The following is a 17,197-nucleotide window of genomic DNA, read 5'->3' as shown; positions in this document are numbered from 1 at the left end:
GATGGAGTTGCGCAGTGCACACTTGATTTTATCGGACACTTGGTTGTGCAGGGAAGGCACGGCTCTCTTGGAGAAGTAGTGCCGGCTGGGAACAACATACTGTGGGACAGCAAGCGACATGAGCTGTTTGAAGCTGTCTGTGTCCACCAGCCTAAATGAAAGCATTTCATAGGCCAGTAGTTTAGAAATGCTGGCATTCAGGGCCAGGGATCGAGGGTGGCTAGGTGGGAATTTACGCTTTCTCTCAAATGTTTGTGAGATGGACAGCTGAACGCTGCCGTGTGACATGGTTGAGATGCTTGGTGACGCAGGTGGTGGTGTTGGTGGTACATCCCATGTTTGCTGGGCGGCAGGTGCCAACGTTCCTCCAGAGGCGGAGGAAGAGGCCGAGGCGGCGGCAGCAGCAGAAGAGGCCGAGGCGGCAGCAGCAGAAGAGGTAGCAGGGGGAGCCTGAGTGACTTCTTTGTTTTTAAGGTGTTTACTCCACTGCAGTTCATGCTTTGCATGCAGGTGCCTGGTCATGCAGGTTGTGCTAAGGTTCAGAACGTTAATGCCTCTCTTCAGGCTCATTTGGCACAGCGTGCAAACCACTCGGGTCTTGTCGTCAGCACATTGTTTGAAGAAGTGCCATGCCAGGGAACTCCTTGAAGCTGCCTTTGGGGTGCTCGGTCCCAGATGGTGACGTTCAGTAGCAGGCGGAGTCTCTTGGCGGCGGGTGTTCTGATTTTGCCCACTGCTCCCTCTTTTGCTACGCTGTTGGCTCGGTCTCACCACTGCCTCTTCCTCCGAACTGTGAAAGTCAGTGGCACGCCTTTCATTCCATGTGGGGTCTAGAACCTCATCGTCCCCTGCATCGTCTTCCACCCAGTCTTGATCCCTGACCTCCTGTTCAGTCTGCACACTGCAGAAAGACGCAGCAGTTGGCACCTGTGTTTCGTCATAATCAGAGACGTGCTGAGGTGGTATTCCCATGTCCTCATCATCAGGAAACATAATTGCATTCTATCTCTTCCACCCCTGGGGAAGGGCTAGGTGGATGCCCTTGGGAATCCCTGGCAGCAGAGTCTTCAAACAGCATAAGAGACTGCTGCATAACTTGAGGCTCAGACAGTTTCCCTGATATGCATGGGGGTGATGTGACAGACTGATGGGCTTAGTTTTCATCCGCCATCTGTGCGCTTTCTGCAGAAGACTGGGTGGGAGATAATGTGAACGTGCTGGATGCACTGTCGGCCACCCAATTGACTAATGCCTGTACCTGCTCAGGCCTTACCATCCTTAGAACGACATTGGGCCCCACCAAATATCCCTGTAAATTCTGGCGGCTACTGGGACCTGAGGTATTTGGTACACTAGGACGTGTGGCTGTGGCAGAACGGCCACGTCCTCTCCCAGCACCAGAGGGTCCACTAACACCACCACGACCATGTCCACGTCCGCGTCCCTTACTAGTTGTTTTCCTCATTGTTACCGTTCACCACAATAAGAAAAATATTATTCGGGCCAATGTATTGAATTAAAATTCAGGCCTTTTTTTACAGACACCTAACACTGTCTGGCTATCTATTTAGGTACCGTATTACACTAATACAGGCACACAAGTAATGACAGATTTGGTTGAATATAAATGTCAGGCCTATTTTTTACGCGCTGTGTGACAGATATACCTTTAATCACAGAATTAGACTTGTATCTGCACTGTAGCATGTGTGTTAAGTTTTTCAGAATGACACTATCAGCACCTTCAATCTAAGATATCCTTTTTGGGATAGATTTAAAGTAGGCCTGATATAGCAGAAACTACTAATTTTGAGAATGGCAAATTTGGGAATAGTTTTTCAACCCAGAACAAAAACTGTGCTTTTACGGTCATTAAATATAACTTGACCAGCTATAACTGTACTGATTTGGAGGAATATAAATATCAGGCCTATTTTTTAGGCGCTGGGTGACAGGCTCAACTTGCCCCTGATGTAGTATATGGCCAAAAAATAACCACACTATTGATGGTTAAATGCACTTGGGTGACACAGGCTCAGCCTGCACCTAATGTAGTATATGGCCAAAAAATAACCACACTATTGATGGTTAAATGCACTTGATGAAAGCTTGACCCTGATGTAGGATATAGCAAAAAATAACCACACTATTGATGGTTAAATGCACTTGGGTGACACAGGCTCAGCCTGCACCTGATGTAGTATATGGCCAAAAAATAACCACACTATTGATGGTTAAATGCACTTGATGAAAGCTTGACCCTGATGTAGGATATAGCAAAAAATAACCACACTATTGATGGTTAAATGCACTTGGGTGACACAGGCTCAGCCTGCACCTGATGTAGTATATGGCCAAAAAATAACCACACTATTGATGGTTAAATGCACTTGGGTGACACAGGCTCAGCCTGCACCTGATGTAGGATATAGCAAAAAATAACCACACTATTGATGGTTAAATGCACTTGGTGGTAGCTTGTGCTGGCGCACCACAAGCCACAAAATGGCCGCAGATCACCCCAGAAAAAAGTGATATAAAAACGCTCTGGGCAGCCTAAAATAAGTGAGCAATTCAATATCAGCACTTCAATGATCCACAGCTGGAGATCGATCACTGAATTAAGTCTTTTGGAGGAGTTAATCTGCCTAATCTCGCCCTAACGTCGCAGCAGCAACCTCTCCCTACGCTTGTATCAGCAGAGTGACGTGCAGCGCTACGTGACCCAAGCTTATATAGAGGCTGGGTCACACGCTGCACTGGCCAATCACAGCCATGCCAATAGTAGGCAAGGCTGTGATGGCCTCTTGGGGCAAGTAGTATGACGCTTGTTGATTGGCTGCTTTGCAGCCTTTCAAAAAGCGCCAAGAAAGCGCCGAACACCGAACCCGAACCCAGACTTTTACGAAAATGTTCGGGTCCGTGTCACGGACACCCCAAAATTCGGTACGAACCCGAACTATACAGTTCGGGTTCCCTCATCCCTACTCAAAAACCAAGAAAAGTCTATGGCTCCTCCTGCTTCCTCTTCTGCTGCAGTCTCGGCCTCTTTATCCCCTTCTGGAGTGACAGTGGCACCTGCCAACCCGCAACCAGGATCTGCCAGCAAAGCCACCACCTCTGTCACCAAGCATCTCCACAATGTCCCATGGAAGCATTCAGCTGTCTATCTCCCAAACACTGGAGCGAAAGAGGAAGTACCCACCTACCCACCCATGATTCCTGGTCCTGAATGCCAGCATTTCTAAATTCCTGGCCTTTGAAATGCTGGCATTCCGTCTGGTGGAGACAGAGAGTTTTAAAAGCCTTATGGCGGTGGCTGTCCCACAGTACGTTGTTCCTAGCCACCACTACTTTTCCAGTCGAGCCATCCCTTACCTGCACAACCAAGTGGGGGACAAAATCAGATGTGCACTGCTCAACGCCATCTGTGGCAAGGTCCACCTAATATCGGATTTGTGGACCAGTAAGCACGGTCAGGGACGTTATATCTCCCTAACAGCACACTGGGTAAATGCAGAGGCGGCTGGGCCTGAGGTGGATAGCAGTTTGGCGCATGTCCTTCCACCACCGAGGATTGCAGGGCATTTCTCTTTGCCTCCTGTTGCTTCCTCCTTCTACTACACTTTCTCATCCTCTACCGCCTTCTCATCTGGTCAGCGTAACACCTTCACCACCAACTTCAGCACAGCCAGGGGTAAACAAGAGCAGGCAGTTTTGAAACGTATCTGTTTGGGGGAAAAACCCCACACCGCGCTATGGACGGGCATGGAACAACACACTGATGAGTGGTTGGTGCCAGTGAGCCTCAAGCCCAGCCTGGTGGTGTGCGATAATGGGCAAAATCGTAGCAGCTCTGGGCCTAGCCGGTTTGACGCACATCCCTTGCCTGGCGCATGTGCTAAATTTCGTGATGCAGAAATTTTTGAAAAATTACCCCAATATGTCAGAGCTGCTGCATAAAGTGCGGGCCGTCTGTGCGCTTTCGGCGTTCTCACCCTGCTGCTGTTCGCCTGTCAGCGCTGCAGCGTAACTTCAGCCTTCCCGCTCACCGTCTCATATGCGACATGCCCACAAGGTGGAACTCCACCTTGCACATGCTAGCCAGACTAGGCGATAGTGGAGTTTCAGCTGCAGCACACACAGGTGAGTCGCTCTGTGGAACAGCACCACTTTACCAACAATAAGTGGGCCTCCATGCGAGACATGTGTGCCTTGTTGTGCTGTTTTGAGTACTCCACCAACATTGCCAGTGCCGATGATGCCATTCTCAGCGTTACTATCCCACTTCTATGCCTTCTTGAAAAAACGCTTCGGGCGATGATGGAAGAGGATGTGGCACAGGAGGAGGAGGAAGAGGGATCATTTACAAGGGTTTCCGGCCAGTCATTCACAAGTGGCTCCGAGGGTGGGTTCCTGCACCAACATACGCCAGGTGCACAATTGTCCAGTCAGGGCACAGTTCTGGAGGATGACGAGGTGGAGAATTAGGAGGAGGAGATGGAGGAGGAGGAACCATGTTCACAGCAGGGTGGCACCCAAACCAGCTCATGGCCATCACTGGTGCGTGGATGGGGGGATACAGAGGACACAGACGATACACCTTCCACAGAAAACAGATTTTTGTTGCCTCTGGGCAGCCTGGCACACATGAGCGATTACATGCTGCAGTGTCTCCGGAACGACCGCCGCGGATCGGGTTGACAGATTACTGGGAGGGGCTGGAGACGATCCAGCGGTCATGGTCCATATCGGAACCAATGACAAAGTTAGAGGTAGGTGGAGAGTCCTTAAAAATGATTTCAGGGATTTAGGTCAAAAGCTGAGGGCAAGGACCTCAAAGGTAGTATTTTCCGAAATACTGCCTGTACCACGAGCCACACAAGAAAGGCAATAGGAGATTAGGGAGATTAACAAGTGGCTCAAGAACTGGTGTAGGAAGGAGGGGTTTGGGTTCCTGGAGAACTGGGCCGACTTCTCTGTCGGCTACAAGCTCTATCGTAGGGACGGGCTGCACCTCAATGGGGAAGGGGCAGCTGTGCTGGGGAGACAGATGGCTAGAAGGTTGGAGGAGTGTTTAAACTAGGGACTGGGGGGGAGGGTAATTGCGTTATAGGAGGGGAAGATATTGCAGATAGAGACCGGGGGCAAGGTAGTGGGACTGGGGGAGGAATGGAAGGAGGGACTAGAACAGTTCAGAAGGAAAGGTGTAGGGTAAAAAATATACATAAACCTCTCAAATGTATGTATACTAATGCCAGAAGCCTGACTAATAAAACTGGTGAACTGGAGTTAGTGATGTGTGAGGAGGACTATGACATAGTGGGAATAACTGAGACATGGCTGGATGATAGCTATGACTGGGCAGTTAATGTACAAGGTTACAGTCTGTTTAGAAAGGATCGTCAAAACCGGAGAGGGGGAGGGGTCTGCCTTTATATAAAGTCCTGTCTAAAGCCCACAGTCCGAGAAGATATAAGTGAGGGACATGAACATGTGGAGTCACTGTGGGTAGAGATACATGGAGCTAAAAACAACAATAAATTACTAATAGGAGTTTACTATAAACCACCTAATATTCCAGAGTCCACAGAAAATCTACTACTAAACGAGATAGACGAGGCGGCAAATCATAATGAGGTGGTTATTATGGGGGACTTCAACTACCCAGATATAGACTGGGAAACTGAAACTTGTATATCTCATAAGGGAAACAGGTTCTTGGCAATAACCAAAGACAATTACCTCTCCCAACTGGTTCAGGACCCGACTAGAGGGACGGCCATACTGGACTTAGTATTAACCAATAGACCTGACAGAACAACAGACGTGCAGGTTGGGGGACACCTGGGAAATAGTGACCATAAAGTAATAACCTTCCAATTATCATTCAAAAGAGCGTTTCTACAGGGAGGAACAAAAATACCAAACTTCAAAAAAGCTAAATTTAGCCAACTAAGAGAGGCCATAGGCCAAACTAACTGGGACAAAGTCCTCACAAATACAGACACAAAATGGGATATCTTTAAAAACATCCTAAAATCTCATTGTGAGAGGTACATACCGTATGGGAATAAAAGGTTAAGGAACAAAAAGAAACCAATGTGGATAAATAGAACTGTAAAGAAAGCAATAAATGACAAAAAGAAAGCATATAAAACACTAAAACAGGAGGGTAGCACGGAAGCACTGAAAAACTATAAGGAAAAAAATAGAACATGTAAAAAACAAATAAAAGCGGCCAAACTAGAGACCGAGAGATTAATTGCCAAAGAGAGTAAAACTAACCCTAAAATGTTCTTCAATTATATAAATGTTAAAAAGTATAAATCTGAAGGTGTCGGCCCTTTAAAGAGTAATGAGGGGGGAGTCGCAGAGAGCGACGAGGATAAAGCAAAGCTGTTAAATATTTTTTTCTCCAAAGTATTCACTGAGGAAAATAAATTGTCAGATGACATGCAGAATGCAAAAATAAATTCCCCATTAAAAGTGTCCTGTCTGACCCAGGAAGAAGTACATCAGCGACTTAAAAAGATTAAAATAGACAAATCGCCAGGACCGGATGACATACACCCCCGTATCCTAAAGGAATTAAGTAATGTCATAGCCAGACCCTTATTTCTGATATTTGCAGACTCTATACTGACAGGGAATGTCCCACAGGATTGGCGCGTGGCATATGTGGTGCCAATATTCAAAAAGGGGCCAAAAACAGAGCCTGGAAACTATAGGCCGGTAAGTTTAACATCTGTTGTGGGTAAACTGTTTGAAGGTTTTCTGAGAGATGCTATATTAGAGCATCTCAACGGAAATAAGCAAATAACACCATATCAGCATGGCTTCGTGAGGGATCGGTCATGTCAGACTAATTTAATCAGTTTCTATGAGGAGGTAAGTTCTAGACTTGACAGCGGCGAATCAATGGATGTCGTGTATCTGGACTTCTCCAAAGCATTTGACACTGTACCACATAAAAGGTTAGTATATAAAATGAGAATGCTCGGACTGGGAGAAAACATCTGTGTGTGGGTAAGTAACTGGCTCAATGATAGAAAACAGAGGGTGGTTATTAACGGTACACACTCAGATTGGGTCACTGTCACTAGTGGAGTACCTCAGGGGTCAGTATTGGGCCCTATTCTCTTTAATATATTTATTAATGATCTTGTAGAAGGCTTGCATAGTAAAGTATCAATTTTCGCAGATGACACTAAACTGTGTAAAGTAATTTACACTGAAGAGGACAGTATACTACTACAGAGGGATCTGGATAGATTGGAGGCTTGGGCAGATAAGTGGCAGATGAGGTTTAACACTGATAAATGTAAAGTTATGCACATGGGAAGGAAAAATGCAAGTCACCCGTACATGCTAAATGGTAAAACACTCGGTAACACTGACATGGAAAAGGATCTAGGAATTTTAATAAACAGCAAACTAAGCAGCAAAAACCAGTGTCAGGCAGCTGCTGCCAAGTCCAACAAGATAATGGGTTGCATCAGAAGGGGCATAGATTCCCGTGATATGAACATAGTCCTACCACTTTACAAATCGCTAGTCAGACCACACATGGATTACTGTGTACAGTTCTGGGCTCCTGTAAACAAGGCAGACATAGCAGAGCTGGAGAAGGTCCAGAGGAGGGCAACTAAAGTAATAACTGGAATTGGGCAACTACAGTACCCTGAAAGATTATCAAAATTAGGGTTATTCACTTTAGAAAAAAGACGACTGAGGGGAGATCTAAATAATATGTATAAATATATCAGGGGTCAGTACAGAGATCTATCCCATCAGCTATTTATCCCCAGGACTGTGACTGTGACGAGGGGACATCCTCTGCGTCTGGAGGAAAGAAGGTTTGTACACAAACATAGAAAAGGATTCTTTACGGTAAGAGCAGTGAGACTATGGAACTCTCTGCCTGAGGAGGTGGTGATGGTGAGTACAATAAAGGAATTCAAGAGGGGCCTGGATGTGTTTCTAGAGCGTAATAATATTACAGGCTATAGCTACTAGAGAGGGGTCGTTGATCCAGGGAGTTATTCTGACTGCATGATTGGAGTCGGGAAGGAATTTTTTATTCCCCTAAAGTGGAGAAAATTGGCTTCTACCTCACAGGGTTTTTGCCTTCCCCTGGATCAACTTGCTGGATAACAGGCCGAACTGGATGGACAAATGTCTTTTTTCGGCCTTATGTACTATGTTACTATGTTACTGGGTGGCCACGCTGCTGGATCCCCATTACAAGGACAACATACCGTCTTTAATTCCGTCACTGAAGCTTGATCGTAAGATGCGCAAGTACAAGCGCACCAATTTTTGGCTGTGATATACCCCTGCTCTACATAGCGGACAGGGAAATACATTTCACTAATTCGTCTGTTACATTGTTGTGTGACATTCACCAATTTTTGGCTGTGATATACCCTTGCTCTACCCAGCGGACAGGAAACAAAATGTTGTAAAAACGTCTGTTACTGATCGGAAGATGCGCGAATACAAGCGCACTCTGGTCGACGCGCTGCTGATTTCTTTCCCACCTGACAGCTGGGTCTCAGTGGAAGCACAAGGCGAAGGCCGAGGAGGAGGAAGAGGTTGCCAGTGCAGCACCTCAGAAGGCTGGATTAGCATGGCCGAAATGTGGTGAACAGTTCAGGCACACTGATACTACGTAGTACGCTAGTACCCTTGTCTCCCCTGACAAAGCCACATATGTGGTGAAACATGTCGGGAGGGGTGGCGTGGTGTTTTCAATTTTAGACAGAGGACAGCGGACGGTCAAAAAATCTATGATTACAGGAAAAGTGAGGGGGAAATTGTGCAATAGGAGGTGTGTGTGGAGAATAGAAACACAGTACTAGTGTGTCTGAACTGTTGAACTGTGTGTGGAGAAATGATACATACAGTAGTATCAGTGTGCCTGAACTGGTTGGACACATTGTATCAGATTGAGCAATGTAGGCTAGTGAGCATATGTATAAAGCAGTGTGTATTTAAAACATGCAAGGTAGCTGACAAGATAATGCAGCTACAAGAGAAATGAAGCTACATGAGAGCAGACTGTCAGATAATGTGGTCATTTTGAGCCACACTGATATTGAAGAGAAATACTATGATCATTTAATAGCTCTGGAAGCACAAATCTCAGGCACAATATAGCTGGTGTTTTGTACCCCCACCTAATAGAATATCTGTTGAGAATTGGTAGAAAGTGTGTAAAGAAAGCCCGACATAGTGCAAATAGAGTCTAAGAGGTGTGAGGGTGAATAAATACTACTACTACTACTACTACTAATAATAATAATAATAATAATAATAATAATACCACACAAACCAATTATAAAATAGGAAAGTTTATGCACAAATAGCCCCGTAGTTATCAATAGTGACCCATAAGTGACCCTGTTCTACTGTCCTCTGATAGTTTTAATCAAACATGATTCTCCTTTTCTTCACATTTCCAAAGTTTTTAATGACAAAATAAAGATGTAGTTTTATTTTTATATATAATAGATTGGGACCCCTAAAGGGATCTCTTGATTGAAGATACCGTGCAAAATCTCGTTACCATGCCTGGCCAGCATGATTTCAATCAAGTTGGCTGCAACGGCCTCTCCGTGAGCAAATGGATAAGGTGAGTATTTATTTTTTTCTATTTTTTTTATCTGATTAACCCCTGAAAGGCCACCATTGTAGCAGCTGATCGCAGCATCTGAGGGGTTCAATGACTGCGTTGGCGCGATTGCCGTTACCCATCATTGTGCCTGCTACATACTGTACAAAGGAATGCGCTTTGTGACAAAGTACGTATAATGTAATTTCTTTGTGAAATTCATAACTTCGCTCATCACTACTGATAGCATGTCCCAGTGTTATCTTTGTTATCTCATGACAAAAGCCATTAAAATCCATTGAAAAATCTGTTATATTTTCTCGCCATTCTTTAATTAACGTATTAATCACCAAGTTTAGCTCAGCTGCATCTGAGTTTTTATATATATATATATATATATATATACACTGCTCAAAAAAATAAAGGGAACACAAAAATAACACATCCTAGATCTGAGTTAATTAAATATTCTTCTGAAATACTTTGTTCTTTACATAGTTGAATGTGCTGACAACAAAATCACACAAAAATAAAAAAATGGAAATCAAATTTTTCAACCCATGGAGGTCTGGATTTGGAGTCACACTCAAAATTAAAGTGGAAAAACACACTACAGGCTGATCCAACTTTGATGTAATGTCCTTAAAACAAGTCAAAATGAGGCTCAGTAGTGTGTGTGGCCTCCACGTGCCTATATGACCTCCCTACAAGGCCTGTGCATGCTCCTGATGAGGTGGCGGACAGTCGCCTGAGGGATCTCCTCCCAGACCTGGACTAAAGCATCTGCCAACTCCTGGACAGTCTGTGGTGCAACGTGACGTTGGTGGATAGAGCGAGACATGATGTCCCAGATGTGCTCAATTGGATTCAGGTCTGGGGAACGGGCGGGCCAGTCCATAGCATCAATGCCTTCGTGTTGCAGGAACTGCTGACACACTCCAGCCACATGAGGTCTAGCATTGTCTTGCATTAGGAGGAACCCAGGGCCAACCGCACCAGCATATGGTCTCACAAGGGGTCTGAGGATCTCATCTCGGTACCTAATGGCAGTCAGGCTACCTCTGGCGAGCACATGGAGGGCTGTGCGGCCCTCCAAAGAAATGCCACCCCACACCATTACTGACCCAATGCCAAACCGGTCATGCTGGAGGATGTTGCAGGCAGCAGAACGTTCTCCACGGCGTCTCCAGACTCTGTCACGTCTGTCACATGTGCTCAGTGTGAACCTGCTTTCATCTGTGAAGAGCACAGGGCGCCAGTGGCGAATTTGCCAATCTTGGTGTTCTCTGGCAAATGCCAAACGTCCTGCACGGTGCTGGGCTGTAAGCACAACCCCCACCTGTGGACGTCGGGCCCTCATATCACCCTCATGGAGTCTGTTTCTGACCGTTTGAGCAAACACATGCACATTTGTGGCCTGCTGGAGGTCATTTTGCAGGGCTCTGGCAGTGCTCCTCTTGTTCCTCCTTGCACAAAGGCAGAGGTAGCGGTCCTTCTGCTGGGTTGTTGCCCTCCTACGGCCTCCTCCACTTCTCCTGATGTACTGGCCTGTCTCCTGGTAGCGCCTTCATGCTCTGGGCACTACGCTGACAGACACAGCAAACCTTCTTGCCACAGCTCGCATTGATGTGCCATCCTGGATAAGCTGCACTACCTGAGCCACTTGTGTGGGTTGTAGACTCCGTCTCATGCTACCACTAGAGTGAAAGCACCGCCAGCATTCAAAAGTGACCAATACATCAGCCAGGAAGCATAGGAACTGAGAAGTGGTCTGTGGTGACCACCTGCAGAACCACTCCTTTATTGGGGGTGTCTTGCTAATTGCCTATAATTTCCACCTGTTGTCTATCCCATTTTCTCAACAGCATGTGAAATTGATTGTCACTCAGTGTTGCTTCCTAAGTGGACAGTTTGATTTCACAGAAGTGTGATTGACTTGGAGTTACATTGTGTTGTTTAAGTGTTCCCGTTATTTTTTTGAGCAGTGTATATATATATATATATATATATATATATATATATATGGGATTCGCTCAGATAGTTAGGACTAGCGGATGCAGTATAGAGGCAAAGTACACAGATCAGGAATGAAACAGCAGTGTTTATTTACACATTGGTGTATAACAAAATGCAGATAAGGTGTATCACAAAAGGCAGGTGGCTTGGTGTTTGTTCACACACAAGGAAAGTTCATAAACAATAAAAGTCACCTTTTTTCCTGTGTGTTAATTCACACCCTGTTAGCAGTTAAGCCTCATCAAGTCCATAGGTGGCCTATTCGCCTTTAGAGGGGCCTGAGTCCTCCAGCCCGGCTCAAACATTAAACCCCAGCAGAGCCCTCAGTTCACAACATACAGACTCCTGAGCTCCACTGTCAGAGGAAGGTAAATCCAGCACACCTGGCAGTGCTGGCTGGTTTTTATGCCTGCCAAAACCCGGCCTGGAACATGGGGAAAGGTCACCCACCCAGCACTTTGACTACTCCCATTAAGAGCCGTCCCGGACCAGCTGTGACAGCCATGCTAAATCTCAAGGTGTCAATTAACAATAGCTGCTGCTGACACATAAAATACCGGCTCTTACTTCACTGAGGCCAGGAACCTTGGTGACACATACCTTCCATCCACGATGATTCCAGGTACCTTCTTACTATATATATATATATATATATATATATATAATAAATTCTATGAAGACCTACAGTACCTGTGAATAATCTATATAATATGTAGCATATCACTGAGCCATGACATATTTTGAGACTATGAAGAATTTCCTGTCAGATATTATTTTACATAAGCCGGCATTACTTGGTTTACAAGTACAGAATTTTAAAGAAAATATTACTTTAAAGAAAATTCTTCAAAAATGCACTACCTGTAAAATGTTCTTTTGCCTGCCTGCCCAGTGATTGATTGTATCATTTGAAGCACTTTGCATCTTATTGGGTTTGATTTGTCCCTAGATCACAACCTGCACAGAGTAAAATTGGTTTTGGAAGAATTTATATGACCCTTCGAACACCTCATGCACAGGATTGAATATATAATGTGCAGTCAGCTCATCTCATTGAGTTAAGTCATTTGCATATCTTTGACCTTTACTCTGGACTCCTTTCAAAAGAAGTCACCTCAAAACTGTAAGAAAGACGTTTTTAAATCTTGTACTGCTTAACCTTCTTTAAAGTAGAAGAAATGTTTCACCTTGCCCATCCTAAACAAAAAAATTATGCCATTGTACTGTAGATGTAATCCGAACTTCCTCATAGAATCAAATAACTGGTAATTTTATCAGAAATCTACCTTATTTATTCTCCACTGTAATACTGTACACTACTTAGCCTTCATAAGGAATACAATGGTTTCCATAAAGTAAAAAAAAACCTTTACTGAACATAACGCCAAATTGAATAATCCCTGTGTTTATTAGGTATGATACTAGTAATGCTTCTATTGACATATGCAAGGGGAGGAGAAATATACTCATCCAGTCACGCTTTTGTGTTGTTGTCACAGTTGAGTTCTTGGTGGTGCTGGTGGAGATATCAGGCAGCACATGGTCAAGATAATCTGTGAACTTGTTAAACCAGCTAATCAAACACCAGACTGGTTGGCCATTAGAAGACTCCAGCTGTTGGACCAATCACAGCTAGCTATTTGAATGCAGCTTTTTTGACTCACAATGTGAGTTATTGATTTTAATCTTGGAATTGGGCTTAGAACTCTGCATTAGTAATATTTGCTAATGACCTGACTCGTAACTGACCTTGCTCCTGGATCTCAATGAAAGGGATTTTTCCATGCTCCTAATATTTATGACCTATCTTCAGGATAGGTCATTAATTTTCAATTGGTAATGGTCTGACACACTGCACCCCCACTTATCAGCTGTTCCCTGCAGCTTCTGGTTCTGCTACTAACACCATGAATGGAACAGGAAGCACAGCTTCACTCAAAGTCATAGTGGCTGTGCCTGGCTACTGCAGCTTAGCTTCCATTCACTTTATGGAAGTTGGGCTGCAGTAATCCAACACTGCCACTAAAATTTGAATGGAGCTGTACTACCTGTTCCATTCACAATGTTGGTTGAGCTGAGCACTGGAAACTGCAGAGGGTCAAACCCTCAGTAATCAGATATTGATGACCTATTTGGTGTAACAGTACAGCCTGGATCACAGCGGCTCCCTGTGACGATACGCTGACTTGCGCTCCAGCGTGGAACGCACCGGCCATCTGCGATGATACGCTGGCTTGCGTTCCAGCGTGGAACGCAGCGACCGCCTGTGTTGTTACGCTGGCTTGCGCTCCAGCGTGGAACGCAGTGGCTGCTGGGCCCTCCTGTGACTCCGCCCACTTACCGTCAGGCCCTTAAATAGAAGACAGGTGCTAAGCAGGGTGTTCCACTAATGGAGTGCGCACCCTGCTAGCTCCATTGCATCTGAGGACTCTGTCCACATATCCAGACCTGGATCCCTAACAACATTGTGAAGGACTGCCTACCTTCTTGCCACTGGCTTCCCCACTGCTGGCTTCCTAGCCAGGACCAACTAACCGCAAGTATATGCCTGTTACCTGCTCTGATTAATGTCCTGGAACTCTGAGTGGGGTGGTTCCTGACTGGTGTGAGACGATACTCCCAAACCAACTCTGAACCTACTGCATACTATATACTAAACTGTGGACATGCTCTGAACCTACTGCATACTATATACTAAACTGTGGACATGCTATACTAACTCTGAACCTACTGCATACTATATACTAAACTGTGGACATGTTCTGAACCTACTGCATACTATATACTAAACTGTGGACATGCTCTGAACCTATGACATACAATATACTAAACTGAGGACATGCTATATACTATCCCTGAACCTATTGCATACTAGATACTAACTCTGAACTGTGCACAAGCTTATACTAACTTGTGACTCCTGTAATACTGGGAGACCTTCCTCTCCAGCAGTAATACTAAATAGATGGATAGCGGTAAATGATTTAGTTACCCCAAACTCTCCGCCCAAGACTGAGAGAGACGCCTGGGGGTACATACTGAGTAACCGCGAATCCCACAGCCAAGAACAAGGGCAGTGGGATAATAGTGCATGTCCATTGCTTCCGCAGTTGAGATCCTAACTGATCAACTAGGTGCGTTACATTTGGTAGGTCATGAATAACAGGAACATGGAAAACCCTTTGAATACTTGCCTTGCTGCCCTTGCACCATGGCTTATGTGACCTCCCACTAGCATGCTGAATTGGCCTTTAGTGCTATTCATAGTATAACCCTAGCCTGTATCTAACTTAATAACATATTTGTGATGAAATCTTGTTTTGGTCATGACTATGCTTCTTCCTCACCTGCTAACCTTCAGTTAGGTGACAACTATTCTTAAGATGCAACCTGGGGACAACCTGCATAAAAATATATTGGTTAAAGAATGAAGACTTGGGAATCGCTTTGAATGCAAGTTGACAGAGGCATCCCCCTCAATATTACATGGTTGGAGCTTCTATCAGTGGAGCACTGTTACAGCAGCTTGCACCTTCATGTCTTAGTAATGACGTCAAAACTAGTAGAAAAGTATTCACTATACTGAGAAGTGAACACTTCAAGTGCAGCCCATAAAGCCAGCAATGGTATTATTAATTATTTTAATGGTTTACATACATAAGTACAATAAACATGAACAAACTGAGAGACAGACTGATAAAGAGGGAGAAAGGACCCTGAGGATTTACAATCTTCAAGGAAAGGGGAAAGTAGACGAGCGTATAAGCTGTTCATATAGCTGCGTGGTAGCTGCAGGGTTGTTAACAGGGTTTCCTTAACAGGTGGGTTATCAGGTTGCTTTTGATGGTGGAGGAAAGTCTGATGGGTTGGAATAGTGAGCTCCAGAATATGGGGGAGTCCTGGAGACAACAGAATGAAGAACAGACAAGAGAAGAGAAAACAAGTAGGTTTTGGATAGAGAAGAGATTGCTTTTTGGAAGGTATTGGGAGATTTGGTCAGAAATAGGGTTGGGCGAACCCGTGGAAGTTCGGGTTGACCGGGTTCGGCCAAACTTCAGGTCAAAGTTCGGGTTCGGGACCCGAACTTCCCCCCGAACCAGACCCCTATTTAAGTCAATGGGGACCTGAACTTCAATTTATTATTTTCCGTTATAACATGGTTATAACGGGAAATAATAGCATTCTTAAAACAGAATGCTAAATAAAATGTCTATTGAGGGTTAAAAATAAAAGAAACTCACCTCATCCACTTGATCGCACAGCCGGTATCTTCTTTTCTTTAGGACCTTCTATCTTCATTTAGCAGGACCTGCGGTGACGTCACCGCAGGTCCTTTTGCAGGTCCTGAAGAAAAGAAGATACCGGCTGTGCGATCAAGTGGATGAGGTGATTTTTTATTTTTTATTTTTTAACCCCTCAATAGACATTTTATTTAGCATTCTGTTTTAAGAATACGATTATTTTCAGTTATAACCATGTTTTAACCAAAAATAATAAAATCACCCAAACACCGAACACGAACTTCTGTGAAAAAGTCCGGGTTCGGGTCTGGGTCCCCAAACTCGCAAAGTTCAGTACGAACCCATACTTTTCAGTTCGGGTTCGCTCAACTCTAGTCAGAAATATATAGAAGGGACAAGTTGTAGACATGTCATTGTGAGCATTGTAAATGGAATTCACTATGCAATGAGTAACCAAGGAATGTATTAGCAGTGCTGATATTTGGATTAACTGGGCCAAAAAAGAATTGAGGATGGAGATCACAGATTCTGTCCACAAAGTATTGCTGTTTGCAGGATCAAGGACTAGAGGCACAAGGGGGGCCATGCTTACACACAGTATACTATAATTTGACATTTGAATGGTATAGCATACTGGCAGGATCGCAATTTAAAGATACATCTCCCTTCAGAGTATCAGGTTTGGGCCTACTAAGTTAAAGTATTCAGGTCGAAAGTCGAAAGTCCTATGTTGCTCCCACATGGGTCTCATGGGGTACCTCTTCATTTAACCCATCCTGTGTTCACTCACCTAAAGAATTATTAGGAACACCATACTAATACGGTGTTGGACCCCCTTTTGCCTTCAGAACTGCCTTAATTTTATGTGGCATTGATTCCACAAGGTGCTGATAGCATTCTTTAGAAATGTTGGCCCATATTGATAGGATAGCATCTTGCAGTTGATGGAGATTTGAGGGATGCACATCCAGGGCATGAAGCTCCCGTTCCACCACATCCCAAAGATGCTCTATTGGGTTGAGATCTGGTGACTGTGGGGGCCATTTTAGTACAGTGAACTCATTGTCATGTTCAAGAAACCAATTTGAAATGATTCAAGCTTTTTGACATTTTGCATTATCCTGCTGGAAGTAGCCATCAGAGGATGGATACATGTTCTCATTCTGTTTACGCCAAATTCGGACTCTACCATTTGAATGTCTCAACAGAAATCGAGACTCATCAGACCAGGCAACATTTTTCCAGTCTTCAACAGTCCAATTTTGGTGAGCTCGTGCAAATTGTAGCCTCTTTTTCCTATTTGTAGTGGAGATGAGTGGTACCC

Source organism: Bufo bufo, chromosome 4 (genome assembly GCF_905171765.1).
Source record: "Bufo bufo chromosome 4, aBufBuf1.1, whole genome shotgun sequence".
Taxonomy (NCBI): domain Eukaryota; kingdom Metazoa; phylum Chordata; class Amphibia; order Anura; family Bufonidae; genus Bufo; species Bufo bufo.
Note: the sequence above shows the minus strand (reverse complement) of the source record.